The 22,339-nt window shown below is 51.6% G+C and overlaps 1 long non-coding RNA gene across 4 annotated transcripts; it reads right to left on the bottom strand.

Moving 5' to 3' along the window:
• Nucleotides 1-452: 452 nt before the first annotated feature.
• LOC125924730 (uncharacterized) lies at nt 453-22,336 on the bottom strand. 4 transcript variants are annotated; one of them, XR_007458539.1, is made up of 4 exons: nt 16,425-22,336; nt 9,901-11,222; nt 4,901-5,086; nt 453-4,603 (listed from the first exon to the last, which is right to left on the bottom strand). It is a non-coding gene; the product is annotated as an uncharacterized LOC125924730 (long non-coding RNA). The 4 variants fall into 4 exon arrangements; XR_007458537.1 differs by having other exon boundaries at nt 453-5,086; nt 16,425-16,669; nt 18,238-22,336; XR_007458538.1 differs by having other exon boundaries at nt 453-5,086.
• Nucleotides 22,337-22,339: the final 3 nt, after the last annotated feature.

Genomic DNA, 22,339 nt, shown 5'->3' with positions numbered 1-22,339 from the left:
CCGCCGCCGTTTCCGGGTTGGCCGGTCTCACGTCACCGCCACAGGTTCGCGAGCGGCCCCCGCCGCGGCGGCAGCAGCAGCAGCAGCAGCAGCAGCGGCGGCGGCCCGGGCGAGTGCCAGGCGAGAAATAACTATAAAAGGAAGAGACGCCTCGAGGAGGAAGAGGAAACGCTGTTTACCTTCGAGAAGCCGAGCCGCCGGCGCTCGCACAAAAGGAGGACGCTCGCCGACGCCGCCTCCCCCCGCGCCCCGTCCCCGCCGCATCGCGGGGCCCGGCGTCAGCGCGCGCGGCGCCCCGGGACCGCCCCGCGCCGGCCCCCACCCCAAAACCCGCGGTGGGGGCGGGGGGCGGGGGCCGGGGTGGGGGTGGGGGGCCCGCGGCGGGGTGACCTTGGGCAAGTCACAGCGGGCGGGCGAGCCGCTGCGCGGGGCGCGCTGGCGGGGGGGTGGGGGTGGGGGTGGGGGGCTCGACGCCCCGCTGACCCAGACGTGGAAACCCCAAGCCCCCGGAGGCGCAGGGCTGGCCCAAGGTCACGGCCTGTCGGGCAGGGTTCGGGCTCCAGCGCCAGCCTCCCGACCTTGAGGCCAGCCGGGTTCCTGCCCCCTGGGTCCGCTCCCCCCCCTCCTCCCCCCCCGCCCCTGTGCTTGGGAATGATGCCAATCCGGCCGGCCCACCTCGCAGCGGGGTCGGTGACAGCGTGTGCGTTCAAGACATTAGGCCTCCAACAGATACTTACTGAGGGCCTACTAAGTGCCAGGGCCTACTAAGTGCCAGGACTGTTCTAGGCCCTGGGGACACAACTGGGAACCCGGACAAAATTCCGGCCTGGGAGGCAAGGGGACAGACAACAAGCAAATATCTGATGTGTCTGGAGGTGCCAGGTGCTAGGAGGAAAAATAAAGCAGGATCAGGGGAGGGACTCGGGTGCCTGTGCCACCATGAGTAGCTGGCTCTCCAAGGACTTTTAGTATAGGAATTCCCAAAAAGCTCCTGTCTGTAATTCCAGCGTCGGATCTTACGGAGGCCCCATCTTTCCCCTCCTCTGTAATGGCAGTGAATGCATTTTTCTCCGTGTAACAACACAACACGCATGGGGAACGGACAGTCTTCTTCCCTCTGCCTTGCTCCTCCCGCCCTCAAGCCCATCCTATCATTGTCTTGAAATTCTGCCACATTTCTCAGGAATATAGACAGGGTTCTTTAAAGTATCTTTGCACTGACCTCTAGCAGGGCATCAAGATAAGTTACATCAAGATCCTTCACTGTCTTTCCACCCTCCACCTCCAGATATCCTGGATGTGTTGTTGGGGGCTGGGATGTGCCCAAATAATATCAGGTGTTGACTTACCTGATTATAACCGGTTGGTTTCTTCTACAAAGAGGTCTGAACCCTTTCCCTTACCCAGGCCCAGTGCTGGGGGTGGAGGTGGGGGGCGGTGAGAAGATCTGATTCCAACAGGACTTGCAAGGGACTCCTGGCCCTGGATCTGCAGGAAAGCAGCCCAGACGACCCAGTATGGAGGAGACTGAGGGGGAAGGGTGTTTGTTCAACTTGGAAGGGAGGGAGCCACAGAGAGGGCAGAAGGAGATCATAAAACTCTTCCTAGAAGTTCTGAGAGGCATTTAGGCCAAGTGAAAAAGAAGCACCTGGAACCTTGCCTGAGCATCAGTGCCCTCATCTCTAAAGAAGGGCAGTGAAGCCCACCTTGCCGTGGTGGAGCAGAGGGGACACAGCTGGGTCCTGAACTAGCAACTTGAGAAGCCAAGGGGTTGGAATCAGAGCTGAGCTGAGTCAGTTTCTTTCTTGGCCACTTACGAAGTGGGCATTAATAATTCCGAACATTTCTGAAGTTCTAACCAGTTGCCAAACGCCGTGCCCATCTAATTTAATTCTCAGAACAGCCCCACGAGGCAGGTTCATCATGCTCAGTGTTACGCAAGATACTGGAGCTGGGAGACAGATGGAATTCGCCCAAGGTCAGACTAATTAGATAGCAGTGGAGCTGGGCATGAACCCAGATTGTCTGGCTCCAAAGCCCAGCTCTTCACCCTGACCCTCAGTTTGCTCATTTGTTAAGTGGGATTGACAATGACAGCTTCATGAGTTGGGGAGGGGGATTTAAGTGAAACAGCACATGTGTAGAACCCAGCACATTAGTAAGACCCAGGAGAACAGTATCAGCATTGTCATAATTATCACAATAATGATGAAAGGCATAGGGGTAAAGAATTTTCTGGCATGCTTCGGAACTTCAAACGGTTTGGAGTGAATGTAACATAGGGTGTAGTGTGGGGCGTCAGGAGGCAGGGAGGAATAAGTGAAGGTGTGTGCAGGGGCTGGATCACGCTTCACCTGCACTCCACGGAATTCAGAGATGTCTAAAATGAGGAGTCCGACTCATGTGTGTCTCCACTCACTGAATACAGCAAGGCTAAGAGGATGATTCTGGCCTTTGATCTTGCTCATCGGTCAGGTCCTGACAGATGTGACAAATTCAAGCAGATGGAGACCTGGGGATAAAAACCTATGTCATGTGAGGACACACTGAAGAAGGCTATGACCCAGAGAGTGGGCCCTCCCTCACCAGTCACCAAATCCGCTGGGGGCCTTGGGGTCTGTTTCACAAGGGCACTAATCCCATTGATGAAGTCTCCACTCTCACGAGCGAGCGAATCACTCCCAGAGGCCCCACCTCCCAACACCATCACGTTGGGGATTAGGTTTCAACCTATGTGTTGTGGGGAAACACCAGCAGTCGGCCCATAATATTTGGTGTCCTGAAAAGGGCACTGATTTTGGAGTCAGGAAGGCCTGCCTGCAATTTCCAGCTGTGCAGCTTTGGGCAAGTCAATTAGCTTCCGACTCCTTGAATTTCCTCATCCTGTAAAATGGGAATAAGAACATTATCTTCTGTTTGAGAAATGTGCATGAGATCATGAATTTGTAATGCTTTCTCGGCTCTAAAACAGCAGGCACATTTTGCTCGCAACCTCAGTATCCTATTCTCCCATAGCACGTGCTGTCCACACATCCTTCGAGCAAAATAGCTGGCTCCTTCCATCATGTATGCAAAAGCCCATCAAAAGTGTGCATTTCCCGGGGTGCCTGGGTGGCTCAGTCGCTTGAGCATCTGACTCTTGATTTCATCTCAGGTTGTGATCTTACCGTTCGTGAGTTGCATTGGGCTCTGTGCTGACAGTGCAGAGTCTGCTTGGGGCTCTCTCTCCCTCTCTCTCTCTCTCTCTCTATCTGCCCCTTCCCCATGCTCGCTCGCTCTCTCTCTCAAAATAAATAAAATTTTAAAAAGCATCATTTTTTTTTAATATGTATCTCCCCACTGAGCATCTGGTTTTTCACAAGAGTAAAAGCTACTGCGTGTGGAAAGTAACAGAAAGTGAAAGGAGACACGGGAACCCTGTTCTTGTCCTGCTGGTTAGTATTTTGTAATCGAGTAGATTCCACATCCCACGGGGCTACAGGGTTCCTGTACCTCTGGCCATGCAGAACTGGCGGGCTTCAGAGAGGAGTCTCACAGCCCGAAGTCACTAGGGGCCGCTGTCCTGGAATTGCAGGAGGGCCGTGGGGAAGGGGGTTGCAGGTGGCTCAGGCAGCCCCTTCCGATTGAGGGATTTCACTCAGGAAGGCAGACAGAGAGAGCTGGCCCCCAGGCTGGAACAGAGATCCTAACCTGGGCACGCGGAGCCCAGGCTTCAAAAGCTGGTGAATGATGGTTTCCAGGCGCTGGCACAATGGGCAGCAATCGCTTAATGGACGCTAAGTTTCCTTTTGGGGTGATGAAAATTGTGGAACTAGGTGGAGGTGGTGGTTGCCCAACATAGTGAATGTAGTAAACGCCACTAAACTGTTCACTTTGAAATGGTTAGCTATAGGTTATGAGATTTTCACTTGAATTTTAAAAACTAGGAAGGAAAGAAGGAGGGAAGGAGGGAGGGAGGGAAGAAGGAAGGGATGGGAGGAAGGAAGAGAGGGAGGAAGTGGGGAGGGGAACCAGCTGGGGTTGGGGGGAGCCGGTGAGCAAGACCTTTAGCGTATTTTCAACATTTCACAACATCCAGCATAGGGCTGCACCAATGAACCAGCTGTCAGAATCGGAGCGACAGGGGCCCAGAACGCCCTCTGCGCGGCCAGTTTATATAGGCGATTCTTTAACAATTGGAAGTAAAGGCAATTAGTATTGAATAATGCAGTTTGGGTATTAGTATTTTGGTTTCTATCATAACTTCATTTCGAAAAGACAAAAGAGCATGGCATCATAGAAAAGCTCAGGGTGGAGTCTGAGAGGCCTGAATTCAGATCCCAACTCTGAGCAGCTGCAGGGCCCTGGACAAAGTCTTAAGCCTCGCTGTGCCTTGTGTTTCCTGCTTACATAACGTGGGGTGACGATGACATGCCCATCGTCGCACTGCCGTGGGGACTGAGTGGGATAGTGTAGGTAGGATTTCACCTGGAGGGTGCAGAAACAGGTGGCGGTTTGTGGTCACTATAAGGTGCACAAAATCTTCCGAAACCTGGGTCCGCGGCGGGGAGCGAATCAACGTTCTTCGGGGGGCTCTAGAAACCACTATCTAGACTCTGGTGACCTGCAAGAACACAAACGAATTTCGCACCTGCCTGTGCCCGGTACACAGTTGGTGTTTGGCAGTGGGGAGGGGACTGAAGCAAGGCAGAGTCAGCCCCGGTCCCTCTCCGCTCCTCCAGGTCTCCCCCGCATCTCACAGGAGGTGAGGGAAGAGAATGCATGGCGTGTCACCTGTCACTCTGTGTTAGGAGGTGACAGTTACCACCGAGGGCAAGAGAGCAGAGTCAAAATCCAGCAAATTCCCTGGGATAGTTTAGTGGAGGGGGCAGATAGCCTTTCCCACTCTCCAAGAACCTACCTCCGCACAAAACGCTGGGAAATGTGATTTGTCATGGCGACATCACTGAGAAGCAGTTACTTTCAAGTGCATTGCCATGCAAATGGGTCAGCGCTCGTTGCTCTAGAAAAATTCTGTCCTGTGGAGGGGTGATCTTGTATCCGCAAAACGGTCGGCGAGGCATCAAATGTCCCCCGTCTGACCACACTGAAATAAAACCATTCGCTCAGTTTAATATGAGTAATTTCTCTAAGCATAAAACGTCTCTCCACGCTGGACCACAAGCACAGATGTGCAGACACACGTGCGTGAGCACACACACACACACACACACACAGCCTCGTGCAGACACACACAGGGAGGAGAGGGTGTTTATATGAGTTATTCTTTCTAATGGTAAAAGTAGGGGTGCTAATTATAGAAATGCCGCAGGAGAAAAGTGCAAGAAAGGAAGCGAAGCCCACCCACGATGCCCCTTCCAGGGTCAACCCTGGAACTGCCCTTTCTTAACATCTTCACATATTGTGTCTCTTTTTTTTTTTTTAATTTTTTTAGTGTTTATTTATTTTTGACAGAGAGAGAGAGAGAGAGAGAGAGAGAGAGAGCAGGGGAGGGGCAGAGAGAGAGGGAGACAGAATCCGAAGCAGGTTCCAGGCTCCGAGCTGTCGGCCCAGAGCCCGACGCGGGGCTCGAACTCACAGACCGTGAGATCGTGACCTGAGCCGAAGTCGGACGGACGCTCAACCGACTGAGCCACCCAGGCGCCCCGTATTGTGTCTCTTTTTAAAATGCATTTTATGGGGCGCCTGGGTGGCTCGGTCGGTTAAGTGTCCGACTTCAGCTCAGGTCACGATCTCGCCGTCCGTGAGTTCGAGCCCCGCGTCGGGCTCTGTGCCGACCGCTCAGAGCCTGGAGCCTGTTTCAGATTCTGTGTCTCCCTCTCTCTCTGACCCTCCCCCGTTCATGCTCTGTCTCTCTCTGTCTCAAAAATAAATAAAAACGTTAAAAAAAATAAAATGCATTTTATTTTAATATAGTTGCAATTACACTATATCCACCCTGTTGAATCTTGCTTCCTCGTTCGCGTATATGAGAGAATGTCAATCCCACAGAGCTTTAAATGGACAGGCCAGGCACCGACAGCCTGAAACCCACACAGGAGAGTCGGCAAAGAGAAACTACTGTTTCTCCTTCAGTGTCATTTCCTCCAGGCCAGATACTATGTCTTATTCGGCGTTTCGGGCCCAGCCCTTAGCACGGTACCCGAAACATGATTAGTGCCGAATAAAGGTGTGCGGAATAAGAAATGGACGGAGGAGTGGGGAACAGATAGATACTGATGTCACACTGACCTTGCCTGACGGGTTTCACCGCCGAGTGGAGCTTCTCTGCAGACCCTCCCCCTCTTGCAGAGAAAGCCCCCCCCCACCAAGCGATAGGGAGCAGTGGAGACCGGGGTGATGGGGAGAGCGTGGCATTCACCTTCCCATCTTTACAAAACCCCATGCTCCCCAGACAGCAGGTGTCTGGCCGCAGGTTGCAGCTGTGCACCCGCTCAGAGACGTGTTCTCCAGAGATGGTCTTCGGAGCAGCAGCCCCTGGGAACCGACGAGAACGGCGAGGTCTCCGCCCTGCCCCAGACTGACTCCGACTCAGAGGCGGGGCCCAGCGCCCTGGGTTTAACAAGCCCTCCAGGTGGTTCCGCAGAAGCTAGTTTGCGAGCCACCCACCGACTTAGAGCAGCGGTTCTCAGCCCCGGTGCATGTTGGACACACCTGGGGAACCTGTTTGCCCTCCAAGATGTGAGCCTCAGCCCAAGGTTCTGAGTTCATTGATTTTGGGTGGGGCTCAGACTTCAGAGTGCTCTCAAAGGTCTCCAAGTGCTTTTAGGGCGCAGCCTGAGAAGCCGGCTCTGGACCGCAGTGAGGCTGCACGTGGCCATTTCTCGGGGACTCTTTCCCCTTCCCACCCAGCGTGCCTCATCATTACTAAGTGCGGTATTGTAATCGATCACACTGACTTTTTAATTCTGAAATATTTTATGCATACAAAGCAATGTGGAGCACTGTACCCACGTACCCGCCACCAGCGCCGTCCTATCTTCTTATTCGGCCATTATTTACGGGCCCCCGCCCCCAAATTCGTACGTTGAAGTCTTACCCCCTACTCCCGAGAATGTGATTGTTTTTGGAGACAAGGGTCTTGAAAGAGATGATTGAGTTAAAATGAGGTCACAGGGATGGGCTGTAATCTACTATGAATGGCGTCCTTACAAGAGGAAATTAGGACACAGACACGTACAGAGTGAAGACTGTATGAAGGCATCTTCGTCTACGAGGCAGGGAGAGAGGCTGCGGGAAAGAACAGCCTCTGGGATTGCCAGAAAAGAAATTTCTGCCGTTTAAGCCACCCAGTCCTCGGTACTTTGCTATGACAGCCCTCGCAAACGGATTCAGTCATATTCGTGCAGATGCTTTTTTAAAAAAAGCCCCAAACATAACAGCCTTGGGGCTCTCTGCAGACCCTTCTGGTTCCCCTTCTGTCCCTCCTTCTCCAGAAGAACCGCTGTCCTAACCTTTACTCTCTCTCTTTGCCACAGAGAGCCAGCAAAGTGATTAGGAGCATGGACTCTGGAGCCACAATAACTGGATGGAGATACTGGTTCAGCCTCCTCCTCGCTGTGTGACTTTGGCCAGTTGATTACCCTTTCTGGGGCCAAGGAAATTGGGAACATGAGCTATCGCATCAATCTGGTGTTTTTAGGGTTAAATGAACTGTTTTTACGTGTTATGTTTTCTTTACTTTTGTAATGTTATGTATTTTATTTCTGAGAGAGAGAGAGAGAGAGAAAGCCTGTGAGCGGGGAGGGGCAGAGAGGCAGAGACCATCCCAAGCAGACTCCGCGCTGTCAACACAGAACCCAACACGGGGTTCCCTCCCATGAACCGTGAGGTCATGACCTGAGCCAAAATCAAGAGTCACACGTTCAACCAAGCGAGCTACCCAGGTGCCCCAACGTTGTTTTTTTTTTTTAATTTACTTATTTTATTTTGAGAGAGAGAGAGAGAGAGAGCATGAGTGCATGTGAACAGGGGTGGGGCAGAGAGAGAGAGAGAGAGAGAGAGAGAGAGAGAGAATCCCAAGCTGGCTCTGGGCTCTCGGCCCAGAGCACCACTCGGGGTTCCATCTCACGGGACCATGAGATCATGATCTGAGCTGAGAGCAAGAGTCAGATGCCTAACCGACCAGGCCACCCAGGTGCCCCATGTGAACTGCACCCCTGTGGTTTGTGTCCTGGCTCCTCTGGCCTCACCCCTTCCCCTGTGGTGTGGAAGTCTCCTCCCTCACCTCCCTCCCTCCCTCCCTCCCTCCCTCCAGGTTCAGTTCCCACCCTCGCCCTGGCCTCCTCTGACCCACGGGTAGGACTGTAGGACGCGCCCTGCCTCCCCAAGGATGCCCCCCTGGCCCGCTGCTCAGCTCCGTGTCAAGACGTCCTTGCCCCAGGCTCTCCCTGAGGCCCCGGCTGCCTCTGCGATGGCTTTCAAGTCTCCCTTGCTCGCAGGCTCTATTTCCATTTTCCCTGGGACTGTGTTTCAGAAGCTCAGCGCTTCCTACATTTCAAAGGGTTTCCATAGCCCTGGTCTCCTGTGATGTCACTTCACAGTCCTGAGATGAAGACAGGGCAGCACTCTTCCCTTTGCACGTGAGGAAACCGAATCATGGAGAATTTGAGTGACTTACAGAAGGTCGCAGAGCAAGTGAGAGACAGGACTAAAGCCCAGCTCTCCAGACTCTCAATCCTATGTTCTTTTTTTTTTTTTTTTTTTAATTTTTTTTAATGTTTATTTATCTTTGGGAGAGAGAGAGACAGAGCACGAGTGGGGAAGGGCAGAGAGAGAGGGAGACACGGAATCCGAAGCAGGCTCCAGGCTCGGAGCCGTCAGCACAGAACCCACAGACGGCGAGATCATGACCTGAGCTGAAGTCGGATGCTCAACCTACTGAGCCACCCAGGTGCCCCCAAAAGAAACAATTTAAACAAAAAAAGCACGGTCCCAGAGCCACTTATGCCAGAATCCTCTGGAGGACTTGTGGAAAATACGGATTTCCGGGCCTCACCCCTACATATTCTAGTCTGATAGGGTGGCTGGGCCCCGGAACCTGCACGTTGATGACCTTCGCTGAGTGGGTCCAAGGCACGCTGGGTTTGAGAAACACTGGGCCCTACAACAAGCCTTGCCCCCCTCTCACCCGACCTTCACTGCTGCCAGCAGCTCCTAGCAAGGTCACCCGCCCCTGCCGGCTCTGAGGTGGGCAACTCACCCGTGTCGACAGAGGTGGGGGAGGCCTGTACGAATGGCTGATAGAGGCCTTACAACCCCGTGGGACTTTAGAGCTCAGAAAGGCATTTTATACACATTTTCCTTCACCTTCAAACTCTGTTCCCCGAAGGTGAGGCAGGCAGCGTTATGCCATCTGGAAACAAAACGGAGGCCGGAGTCCAAGTGGCATGCCCAAAGTCGTTTATTTAGTAGCAGGAGCTGGACTTGAACTTGGTCTCCGGGCCTTAAACCTGTCTCTACTGTTACCAGAAGTCACTCTGGAAAATTCACCCTCGGGTACCTAGTAATCCAGTCACTGGGTGACCACATTGACAGGACAGTAGGGATCACCAATAGGAAGAGGCTTTACAGATAAAAAACAGATTTGGGGGGGGGCTTCTAAGTAAGACGGGATAACAAGAGCTGGATTTATTCACCAGCTTTAAAATATTTGGGGAAAAAAATAACACAAGAGAAAATACTGTTTCAGACATCGGACAGCGGGTTGCAAGGACAGTGATTTTGGAGGGGCTAGAGAGGGTCATACCCCCTTCCTCGCCCCCACCCCCCAGCCTCTGCTCCTTTGAGGATCCTTCCTATCCTCTAGAGCCCTACCCCATGGAGTGGGCAATGACTGCCCCCGGAAGGAATCCCTGTTCCGCCCTGAACTCCATTGCACAGCACCTCTCGGGCACTTACCCTTTTTGTCGCACCCTGTGACCATCTGGGGGCCAATGGTCAGGAAACTGAATGCAGGAAGTTCTTCCATCATCTCCCTGCCCAGCACCAAACACCGTGGTCTGCACAAAACAGAGCTCACAAAGTATTTCTGGAAAGTAAGAGCGAATGATTCTTTCCACACCTTTTATCCTTAAAAGGAAAAAAAAAAAATGGCTTTAAAAAGAAAGAGTGAGATACACTCCTATAATCATCATAGTTCCCCGTGATGTTTTTGTTTTCACAGTTTAAATGTATTTAAGTAATCTCTACACTCAAACTCATGTCCCCGAAATCAAGAGTGGCATTTTCCTCCAACTGAGCCAGCCAGGCACCCCTGTCTTACAGATTAAAAAAGTAAATCTTTGGGTGCATCACCTGACTGGTGAGAGAGAGCTGGCTCATTCCTGCAAGAATTGTTACCAACTAATCGTGGCAAGAACAGGCAAGGAACAGGCATTGTCACCGGAGAATGCTCATAAAAGTCACATTCCTGGCACACCAATGGTATTTCAGAGGGACAGAGAGCAAAGCGATTCGGGAAACTGTTTTAACCCGAATCCCCTCTTTTTTCAGTGAAAGAGAATCATAAGCCTAAAACAGATTTTTATTTTGGGGGGTGGGGGGGATAGTCAAAAGTTCACTTTAAGCCTCATTGAGGGAAAAGCAAGAAGTCTCTAAAGTCCGGTGGGATTCCCAAGGGACGCTGGTCAGTATCAGACTATCTTGTTGGATATTCTACATGGCACTTATCAGATACTACCTTACCTATGAGTTTTCTGTTTCCTCCCACTGGATGTAAATTTCAAGAAAATGGAGATCTTGTTTGTCTGATTCCTGAGCACACAGAACGGGGCCTGGCACCCAGCAGGTGCTCTGTAAATGTGTCTTGGAAGAACTCATAAGACAGAAGACATTCCTCAGTCCCCGGGGCCGGGGGCGTTTGCGCAGAGGCTCGGCAGCTGGGCTTCGCAGGAGGACCCCGTATACTTTCTGCCCAACCTCTGGCGGAAATGTCACAAACAGGAGGGGGAACGAGGGAGAATCGAGGTGAAGGTGAGCCCGGTGTGGAGGAGGACAGAGGGGAGGCCATCCTGCCCACAGCTAACGTCCGGGAGAGAAAAACAGCTTGGGTGTTCGCTTCTTCGCAGTGGTGAAAGCGTTTCGGCATGATGGTAGAAAGGTGCCCTGTCTGTTGAGGCAGCTTCTCCCTCCCGAAATGTGCTTCCCTCTTCTTGCCACCAAACCCGGGCAGGTCACACCCTTCCTTCCAGGGCCAGCCCCAGGGCGACTTGCCACGTGCTCTGCAATATGTCCACATTGTGCCCTGGTTGCGTCAGATCTCTCTCTTCCTTCCTGCCATCTCTCCTTCCTTCTCTCTTTCCTTTTCTTTGGGAGGAAAGAGACGGGACGAGCCCTTCCCCCACCCGTCCTGTGGGGGACCGTTATTCTGCACTCATCTTTCATCACTGCCCATGCATAGACAATATGTAGACCTTTGTGGATTTTTAAAACTTTGCACAAGTGGTTGCATTTTGTATGAATCCTTCTGCACTTTTCTTTTTTGCTCAGTGCGATTCATGTGGCTACATGTAGCCCTGGTCTGTTCATGGAGTGATTCACAGTGGTTCATTACCACCACGTGGAAAGCCAGTAGTCTTTCTGTCTCTCCAACCCTCTGTTACCTTGCAGGCTCCATGAGAACAGGTCATTTTCTTTTTTAAAATACTCCTTTATTTGTTTATTTTGAGAAAGAGAGAGAGAGCACAAGTGGTGAAGGGGCAGAGAGAGAGAGAGGGAGAGTGAGAATCCCAAGCAGGCTCCACACTGTCCGCGCAGAGCCCAGCATGGGGCTCGATCCCATGAACCATTAGATCATGACCTGAGCCAAAATCAAGAGTCAGACGCTCAACCAACTGAGCTGCCCAGGGGCCCCAGAATGGATCATTTTCTAGGTAGTAGAATGACACCTAGAAAAACTGGTTAACTCGTTCTAAGAATTTATCAACACTTTGTAAGTATTCCACTGTATAACGTGACCACCATCGTCTGGGCCATGCAGATGACATCTGCATTATTCGAATATTTTGCTCTTTTAAACGGGGCTTTTTCCGGGGCGCCTGGGTGGCGCAGTCGGTTAAGCGTCCGACTTCAGCCAGGTCACGATCTCGCGGTCCGTGAGTTCGAGCCCCGCGTCAGGCTCTGGGCTGATGGCTCGGAGCCTGGAGCCTGTTTCCGATTCTGTGTCTCCCTCTCTCTCTGCCCCTCCCCCGTTCATGCTCTGTCTCTCTCTGTCCCAAAAATAAATAAAAAACGTTGAAAAAAAAATTTAAACGGGGCTTTTGCAGGGATGTTCTTTTCCCTGCCTCCTTGTGCTCACGTAGGAAAGAATCTCATTTGTATCCAAGACTGAAGCGGCTGGGTCATAGGTGATAAATGTAACTTCAAACTTATTAAAACTATTACACACTTTCCAAAGTGGTTTATTCCAAAGTGGTTAAGACTTGTCTCCACCAGTTACACACATGCACACACACACACACACACACATATATGTAAATATATGCATGTATATATGTATATATATTATAATATATGTATATATGTGTATATATATCATTATATATATTATACATGTATAAGGCTGCAGACATACAGTTCTGACCTCAGAACAGTGGCACTCAAATCTCAGATCTCTCCAGAATTTTTCCACGTCTAAACCGCATATGTAACGGAGATCTTTCTCTTTTGACACGCGGCAGGATTTCCGTCTTCTTTTTCACGGCTGTTAGCGTTCCCTTGTCCGGATGCACCTTAGCTTTGTAAATTAGTGCCCTGTTGCTGCGTGTTAGGTTATGCTCTGAAGCCATCATACAGTAAGCATGTTTGTGTGTTCTGTGGTTCTTTCCTGTGGCTACATATTTTTTTGGGTGGAGGTACCATAATTAACTAGTCACGTGTATTTTTTTAAATTACAGAATGGTATAAATCTTGTATTTTTCTCAGGGAAAATTCCCAAGAGTTGGAGTTTGGGTTGGCATATTAATACTTTTTGTGCCTCTTATGTATTGCCAAAAGGATTATTATAACTTAGGCTGCCACCCTCCCGGAAACTTCTTTATGTAAGTATTGTGGACATTTGCTTCGTGGATTTGACCCTAAGTGTTCACATAAGCATGATCGGTGGTGATTTTCCTCTGTGTCCCGGGGTCCCGGCACATAGTAGGTACCCGGTAAATGCTTTTTTGAGAGAAGGGATGGTGATCAGAAAGAGGCCTAGGTATCTATCAGTCTAGGAAGATGGGTGACCAGGCACGAGGAGACGTTGCCTCAAACTGGAAGGACATTAAAGACCTGGAGGCCTGGTGGGCAAGGCTGAGATTCCTGGGGGGGTCGCCCTCCCTGTCCACTCCTGGCTGGGCCGACCCTTGCCCCTGGCTGGCGAGTGTCGGGCAGGGGAACCTGTCAAGGGCAGAGCCAGGTGCAAGCCCTGCTGGTGGGAGAGCTGCTGGGTGTGGCCACAGATGACAAGCATGTGGTCACAGTGGTTTGAGGAAGCAAGCCCCTGGACGCCACCCGACCCAGACTGTTCTCCAGCTGAGTGACTTTGGGAAAAGTCCTTTAAGCTCTCGGTCATAGAATAAAGCACCCCCCCTGCCCCCCCACCACCACCCAAAGACATCCATGTCCTTATTCCCGGGACCTGTGAGCAGGTTACCTCCCCTGGCAAAAGGGACTTTGCAGCTGTGATTAAGGATTTTGAGATCAGGAGATTATTCCGGATGGTCCAGGTGGGCCCAATGTCATCGCAATAATTATACAGGATTGTGAGAGGGTCAATGGAAGAAAAAAATGTGACCACGTAACCAGAGGTTGGAGCCACACACTTTGGAGATGGGAGAGGCGGCCACCAGCCAGAGAAACGCAAGGAGGCTCTTCAAACTGAAAAAAAACAAGGACATGGATTCTCCCCTGAAGTTTCCAGAAGGAACACAGCCGGGCCAGCACCTTGATTTTAGACTTCTTTTTATTTTTGTATTCTTTAACGTTTATTTATTTTTGAGAGAGAGAGAAAAACAGAGCTTGAGCAGGGGAGGGGCAGAGAGAGAGGGGGGACACAGAATCCAAAGTAGGCTGTCAGCACAGAGCCCGACACGGGGCTCGACCCCTCAAACCGTCAGATCGTGACCTGAGCTGAAGTCAGACGCTTAACTGACTGAGCCACCCAGGAGCCCCTTGATTTTAGAATTCTGACATCTGGAACGATGGGAGAATGAGTTTGTGTTGTTGTAAACTACTGTGTTTGTGGTCATTTGTGATGGCAGCAATAGGAAACTACCCCCTCGAAAGCCCCAGGGGCCCCATCTGTAAAGTGGAAATAATAACAGGACTTATTTTAAACACTTACTTTGAGGCTAAAACACAGTAGGATATTTTAAGTGCCTGAAAAATGCTAAGTGTTTAATCAACGTGTGGGCAAGTCACTTGGCCTCCCCGGGCCAGAGATACCCAGGATCAGGGAGGGCTCCTTCTGAGTGCACCTGTTCTTGGGGAGTCCAGGCCACTCTCATCTCCCCGGACCGGGGGGATCCCACGGCCGCCCTCTCCTTGGCCGGTGCCTGAAGCCCTTGAGGGCAGACGGGCCCTGGAAGGGGCCAGGACCGGATACTTTCTGCAGCCTGGAGCTCAGCATCCTGCGGCTCTGACCAGCGTCCTCAGGGCACAAGAGGGGGAGCTAACTGGGGCTCACGGGAGTGGAGACAGAGCTTGCTAGTTCCTGCAGTGATTCATTATGGCAGAGCAGGCCGGAAGGCAAGATACTGTACACGTTCCAGAAGGTCATGGCAAGGGGAAAAATCACCTCATCTAACAGAACAGTGATTCACCATGCTCGGAGCCTAATATAAGCACATCCACATGCACACACACATATGCACGCACATGCTCACACATATACACACGCACACACACACACACACACGCACATATGCACACACATACACATATGCACACACACGAACTGTCTTCATCTATAACACATTACCATAGACTGAGCGGTTTAAAACAGCAGAGATTTCTTTCTTTTAAAAACAATCTTTTTTAAGTATATTTATTTATTTTCAGAGAGACAGTGAGAGCGAGCAGGGGAGGGGGGCAGAGTGAGGGGGAGAGAATCCCAAGGGGGCTCTGCACTGTCAGCGTAGGGCCCGACGCAGGGCATGAACCCATGAACTGTGAGATCCTGACCTGAGCTGAAATCAAGAGCTGGGTGCTTAAGTGACTGAGCTACCCAGGCGCCCCTCTTTTTTTTTCAAGTTTATTTATTTTGAGAGAGAAAGAGAGAGAGAGTGACAGTGTGAGAGCATGTGCTCGAGCAGGGGAGGGGCAGAGAGAGGGAGAGAGAGGACCCCAAGCAGGCTCTGTGTTGTCAGCACAGACCCTGACATGGGGCTTGATCTCACGAACGGAGAGATCATGACCTGAACCGAAATCAAGAGTCAGACGCCTGGCCGACTGAGCCACCCAGGTGCCCCAAGATGTATTTCTTGTTATTTATTTTTCCTTAGCGGATAGGACGTCCAAGATGGAGGCACCAGCGAATTTGGTGTCTGGTGGGGGTCTGCTTCTGGAGGGGGGGTCGCTTGCTGTGTCCTCATGTGGAAGACGACTGAGGGAGCTCTGTGGGGCCTCTCTTACAAGGGCACTGACCCCATTCATGAGGGCTCCATCCTCCTGACCTAAGCACCCCCAAAGGGCCCACCTCCAAATACCCTCACCCTGGGGGTTAGGATCTCAACACAGGGATTTGGGAAGGACACCAGTCTGCAGCAAGAGCACACATGTGCACGTATGCACACGCACAGACAAGCACACACTCCCGGTGGCTCCAGGACAGGCAAAGCTATGTACTCCCTGCTGCAGAGACCAAGAAGCTAAAATGGAGAAGGGAAAAGGCTCGCTCAAGTTCATCCCATCGGTTGGAGTTAAGCGAGGACGGACCCAGGCTCCGCCCTCCTGGGTTCTGCAGTGCTGATCAGGAGGTGTCTCCTATTCTTCTTGCCCCTGCTGCCCCCCACCCCCTCCTGACTGGACAGGAGCAGAACCGTGAAGAACCGTGTTCATAATGGTGCCAACTGGATCTGATTTCAAGAGCTGGGACTAGGTTGTTTTTCTTCTTGTCATTCTTCTCTTGGCATAATTTTGGGGGGCTGGGGTCAGGCTTCTTGTTCTCCCTCCTTAAAGATGTTACCTGAGGGGGCGCCTGGGTGGTTCAGCTGGGCATCTGACTTTGGCTCAGGTCATGATCTCGCGGTTCATGGGTTCGAGCCCTGTGAAGGGCTCTGTGCTGACAGCTCGGAGCCTGGAGCCTGCTGTGGATTCTGTGTCTCCCTCTCTCTCTGTTCTTCCCCTGCCTGCACTCTGTCTGTCTTTGTCTCTCAAAAATGAATAAACATTAAAAAAACAAAAAAAAAAACAACAACAAAAAAAAACAGAAAAGCTGTTACCTGAGGCCCCACGATGTGCTTAGAGCTACCGGGAGCAAGACGAGGGCAGATACAGCTGGTGCCTAGTAGGACCTTCACATCTGGGCAGCGGCCTGGGCCCTGGAGGTGCCAGAGCCCCTGGGGTAGGGTGGGGGGTATCGGTGAGTGGAGGGGGCCGGGCAGCCGCTGGGGCTGGAAGGGAGCTCTCAGCGTAGCAGCCGGGCCCCAGGCCATTTCCATCCATGCTTTCCTAGTCTCGTGTTGCTCTGATTAAACAAGAGAAGGGAAAATATATCAGTGTTAGTTTCAGGGGACGGTCCGTGAGCAGCGTCGAACCACCTGGGTGGATCTGGTCAGAGGGCGGGGTCCTGGGCCCCACCTGCTGACTCAGAGCCCCGGGGTGCAGGGCTTGTGCTTCTCAGGCTCAAGCGTGAGCCCCGCGGGGGTGAGGAGAGGGGAAAACAAAGCCCGCAGAGGGCAAAGGGGGGGCAGCGGGGCCCCTGCTCTCCGCTTGGCCCCTAGAGGACCTCCTGGCCGCTGGTCGGGCCTTCCGGTCACGATCACGGTGCCAGGGAGCAGGTCTGAGCCTCGGGAAGCCTGCCCTGCAGGGAGGATTCTCTGACCGAGGTGATATCAGCATTTCCCAGCCTGACTCACCGGAGGGAGTGACTTGACCGTTAAGAGCCCAAGGGGGCAGAGATGAGGAACTTGTACCAGAGTTTCATTTTTATTTTTAAACTCACAGCTCAACCTTCAGCAATGTGTCCATGCCCCCCGAGGAAAGCTGTGTGTGAAAGAAAGTCTGGCTTCGGAACCACCAGGCCTGATCCTCCAGGACCCGAGACCGCGGCCCCTGCCCCCTGCCCCCTGCTCCCCAGGCAGCTGTGCAAGCATGCTGGCTGCAGGGTGGGGGAGAGGGGGGCGTCAGGGTGAGGGCTGCAAGGTGCAGGCACCAGGCCCAAGACTCCCCGAGGGGCTCCCCCTCTGTGCGGTGGGGGTGGTGCTGCGGGGGAGACCGAGAAACCCTTACAGGGGCCAGAAGGGTTTCCTCTCGAAAGGAGAGCAAAAGAACACTTTCTTTTGGTTTCAAATGTTGGTAAAGTTCTTTTTGGCCCAAGAAGCTGAGAAACACTCCTGTTGGCCCCTGAGGAAATAAGAATGAAAAGCAGGGGCGCCTCGGTGGCTCGGTCAACTGAGCGTCTCACTTTGGCTCAGGTCGTGATCTTGAGGTTCGTGGATCTCGCGCTTGGCGAGTTCAAGCCCCGCATGGGGCTCTGTGCCGACAGCCAAGAGCCTGCTTCGGATCCTCTGTCCCCCTCTCTCTTTGCCCCTCCCCTGCTTGCATTCTCTCTCTCTCTGTCTCTCTCTCAAAAATAAACAAAATTAAAAAAAAAAAAAAAGAATGATCTGAAAGTAGAGGGTTGAGGGAGCTGTGACAGGCTCTTTGGTGTAAATATCGGGGAGAGAGGAATTATCATTTATGGATCCAATAATTTATACCAGACCAGATGCAGGTCTTATATTAAAAAATATATTTATCAAAGTGGCATGTACAGACACATTATTCAGGAGGGTTTATCGTGAAGTGTTCCAAGTTGTCTGTCCTCTGTCCATTTTGTGAGGGTGGTGGGGGTGTTCACGCTTCAGGGACAAGCAAACTAAGGGCTGAGGGGCAGGCTGACTGGCCCACGTTCGCTCAGCTGTGAGGGAGGCACGCAGCCTCAAACCCAGGGCCAGAGACTCCAAAGCCCGTAGCTCTGCTTCTAGAGGCTGTAGAAATGCATAGTTTAGTCTGGACAACAGTATTACCAGAGAAATCCCAAAGATCACTCACATATTTAGGTTATTTTCCCGGCTTTGAAGGCTTCAGAGTTTGTGACTCCTGAAAGTTCCATCTTCTTGAAGACACGTTCACGTCCAAGAGTGGGAGGAAAAGACCACCCACAGAAGGAAAGAAAAGTTTTGTGAATCATATCTTTGATAAGGGATTTGTATGTAGTATATATAAAGAACTCCTGTAGGGGCGCCTGGGTGGCTCAGTGGGTTGAGCGTCTGACTCTGGATTTCAGCTCAGGTCATGATCTCGCAGTTCGTGGGTTCGAGCCCGAGTCTGGCTCTGTGCTGATGGAGGGCTACCTGCTTGGGATTCTCTCTCTCCGTCCCTTTGCCCCTCCCCTGCTCACTCTCTTTCTCTCTCAAACAAATAAACCTCCTACAAGTCAGTAACGAAAAGACAATCCCCATTTTAACCCGGGGAAAGGTTACTATGTAGCCTTCTCTGTAGCAGACTTACACGTGGCCGGGAAGCACATGAAAAGACGATCCATGGCGTTAGTCATCAGGGGAACGCAGATCAAAACCACAATGAGACACCACTCCAACCCCACGTGGCAGGCTCTCATAAAAAAGACAGATAATAAACAGTGTTGTCGAGGACGTGGAGAAACAGGAAGTCCTCACGGACCGCTGGTGGGGGTGTAACACAGGGCGCCACCGTGGAAATCAGTCCGAAGCTCCTCACATGGTCACACACAGTGATACCCATGACCCAGCATGTCCACTCTTAGGGATGAGAAATGAAAACATACGCCCACACAAGACCTGACACACAAATGTTCACAGCAGCGTTATTCAAAACGGTCCAAACAGGGGACGCCATCCAAAGGCTCATCAACGGATAAACAAAGCAAAGTACATCCATAGGGTGGAATATTACCTGGCAATGAAAAGAAATGAAATACTGATATATTGGACAACATGGATGACCCCTGAAAACATTATGCTAAGTAGAAGAAGCCAGAGAGGACCATATATTTTATGATTCCATTTATATGAAAGGTGTAAAGGAGACCAACCTATATAGACCGGAAGTAAATTACCAATTGTCAAGAGCTGAAGGGAAATGGGGAGTGACTAACGGATACGGGGTTTCTTCTTGGGGTGATGAAATGTTCTAAAGTTAAGTGTGGTGATGGTTGTACAATTCTGGGAATACACTAAACACCATTGAAATGTACATTTTAAATGGGCGAACTGTATGATCTGTGACTTATATTGCAATGAAGCCGTTATATGTTTGAGTTTTATTTAAGTAATCTCTACACCCAACACGGGGCTCAAACTCATGACCCCAACATCGAGAGTCACATGCTCTACGAACTGAGCCAGCCAGGTGCCCCAAGCTGTTGATGTTTAAAAAAGAAGAGAGGTGGGGAGGTAGGTGACAGATGTTAAGCATGTAGTGAGGTCATCAAGGGCTCACCTTCGCATTCGAGCAGATTTAGCTTTTAATTTTAATTATTATTATTTTAATTAAAAAATTTTTAATGTTTATTTTTGAGAGGAGGAGGAGAGAGAGAGAGAGAGAGAGAGAGAGAGAGAGAGAAAGAGAGAAAGCGTGAGCAGGGGAGGGGCAGAGAGAGAGGGAGACACAGAATCCGAAGCAGGCTCCAGGCTCCGAGCTGTCAGCACAGAGCCCCATGCGGAGCTTGAACCCACAAACTGTGAGATCATGACCTGAGCTGAAATCAAGAGTCAGACACTTAACCAAGGGAGCCACCCAGGTGCCCCTTTATTATTATTTTTAACCTTTATTTTATTTTATTTTTTTTAAACGTTTATTTATTTTTGAGACAGAGAGAGACAGAGCATGAACGGGGGAGGGGCAGAGAGAGAGGGAGACACAGAATCGGAAGCAGGCTCCAGGCTCTGAGCCATCAGCCCAGAGCCCGATGCGGGGCTCGAGCTCACAGACCGAGAAATCGTGACCTGAGCTGAAGTCGGACGCTTAACCGACTGAGCCACCCAGGCGCCCCTTTAACCTTTATTTTAAATGGGCTCCATGCCCATTGTGGGGATTGAACTCACAACCCCGAGATCGAGAGTCACAGGCTTTACCGACCAGCCAGGCGCCCCAGGCTTCCTTTAAAACAAAACAAAACAAAGCAAAGCAAAGCAAAACAAAAAACTTTTGTTGAAGTACAACCAGCAGACCCCTGGAGCTGGCTCAACCCAATTTGCAAGGATGGACTAGACAATCTGTGCCTCTTTTCCCGACCTGGCATTCAGGGGCATCACATTAGCAGTTTGTAATCAGCCGTGCTAGAGACACTCACACTGCCAGAATTGGGAGATGCTACAGATAAGGGCTTCTAAATATTTTACTTTTTTGAGAGCTGGCTACACATTTATCAGCATGCCACTGAGAATAACTCATGAAGAAAGCGCACGTATCAGAAGTGAGCAGCTCAGTGAATTTTCACAAAGTGAAGAAGCGTGTGAGCTGCACCCCGAGGAACAAATAGAATAGGATCTGTACCCCAAAGTCTGTCCCCCAGCGTCCCCTGCAGGATTCCCTTTGGGCAACCGCGATTCCGACTTGTAACCACACGGACACGTTGTTTCTTTTTGTTAGGTAGAATCGAAGGTGAACTCTAATTTAGAGTCTGGCGTCCTGCACTCGACCCTGGGACATTCACCTCTATTGTCTGTATAATGATCATCCTCATCACATGGTGCGATGAATCCCCAGCTTACACGGCCGTTGCACCGTTGATGGACATTTGGGCGGTTTCTAGGTTTCTACCATTATAATAGTCCTGCTAAGGACACTCTATTCTTTCGGCCAGCACGAGCACACATTTCTCCCGGGGAGTCTACGGGTCCAGGGGCAAGTTCAGCTTCGGTAGACAGATTCTCAGCCGATCTCACTTTCACTCTGTTCCTATTTTCTGCCTCCTGCCTTATCTTCCCTCTCCTTGCAAGCTGGCCCGCCACGCCAGCACCTTCCACTTTGGCACGGACCAGACCAGGCCTTGGCTTCAGGCGGGAAAGTGAACCCCAGGCCGCCGACACTAGCCTGGAAGGGAAAGCAGGAAAGGCGGCATATACACCTGTTGCTCTGTCACCTCTAGAGCTTTCTCTCTGGAGCCGTGAAACGAGATCCCTGCTGGTACAGGCGGCAGGGCAGGCCAGGGGAGTCCTGGCGTCTGAGTTTTCTAAGTGGTTCCAGCTGAGCAGGAACGAAGCTTGCACATTTGGACAATGCATTCTTGTGAATCTTTGTTCTGAGGCTTAGTGCGCCATAAAAAGAGGTCCATTGTCAAGCCGCCTGTTTACTGGGTGGGAGTCAGCAGTATGCAGTGCAAGTGGGCAGAGCAAATGTGGATCAGAGGCTCCCTGGCCTTGGCCCTCGCTGGGGTGGGTGCTCCCCACGCCCTTGAAAGCACGATGCTTCCCCTGCTAACGTGACCCTCCCCCTCCCCCAACGGCCGGTGCCTTTGCCGGGTTCCTGCGTTCACTCACTCAAGGGATGCCTAGCAAGGACCAACTGCGTGTCGAGCTTTGCGCACATTTGTCGTTCTGATCTCTCACCTGTCCCTGGGGAAAGTGGGGTTTCAAGTTCCTGTCGTTTTTGAGGATGACGGGGACCGCGCCCCCGGTTGGTGGGTGGGAATCACCTGTGGATGCCGGCTAGATGCAGGCTCAGAACGACCCCGAATCTCCAGGCACAGGGCCCCGGAGTCTGACTCGAATACTGAAGCCCCCTCTCCCCGCCCACCCCGATGATGCTAGCCACCCAGCCTGAGAACCTGCCCCTAACGTATTTTCAGCGTGCGGACGGCTTATTCTGAGATCCACTTGGACCTGTGAAGCAACATGTAAAATTCTGCCCACAGAAGCTTGCCCACCGGCAAGCTTTCTCCCCAGGCGGTTTTGCAGGTCAGAGTTTTGGCCTCCTGAGCCTCTGCCTAGGGTTTGCTGTGGGGTAAGGTTTTTTGCAAAACAGCTGTGTTTATCTGAGCTTTAATTCCTGTTTTCAGGAGCTTAAGTGTTTCAATGTTGCACACGGGGCTGCTGTGCTCACAGATATACACTGGCTTGCTCACTGTTGCCTTTTGGTCACTTTTATGTGCACCAGGCCCCCCCCCCCCCCC

This window comes from Panthera uncia, chromosome F2 (assembly GCF_023721935.1).
Source record: "Panthera uncia isolate 11264 chromosome F2, Puncia_PCG_1.0, whole genome shotgun sequence".
In the NCBI taxonomy this organism is placed as follows: domain Eukaryota; kingdom Metazoa; phylum Chordata; class Mammalia; order Carnivora; family Felidae; genus Panthera; species Panthera uncia.
The sequence above is the reverse complement of the archived record's forward strand: the minus strand, read 5'-3'. Positions and strand labels throughout refer to the sequence as shown.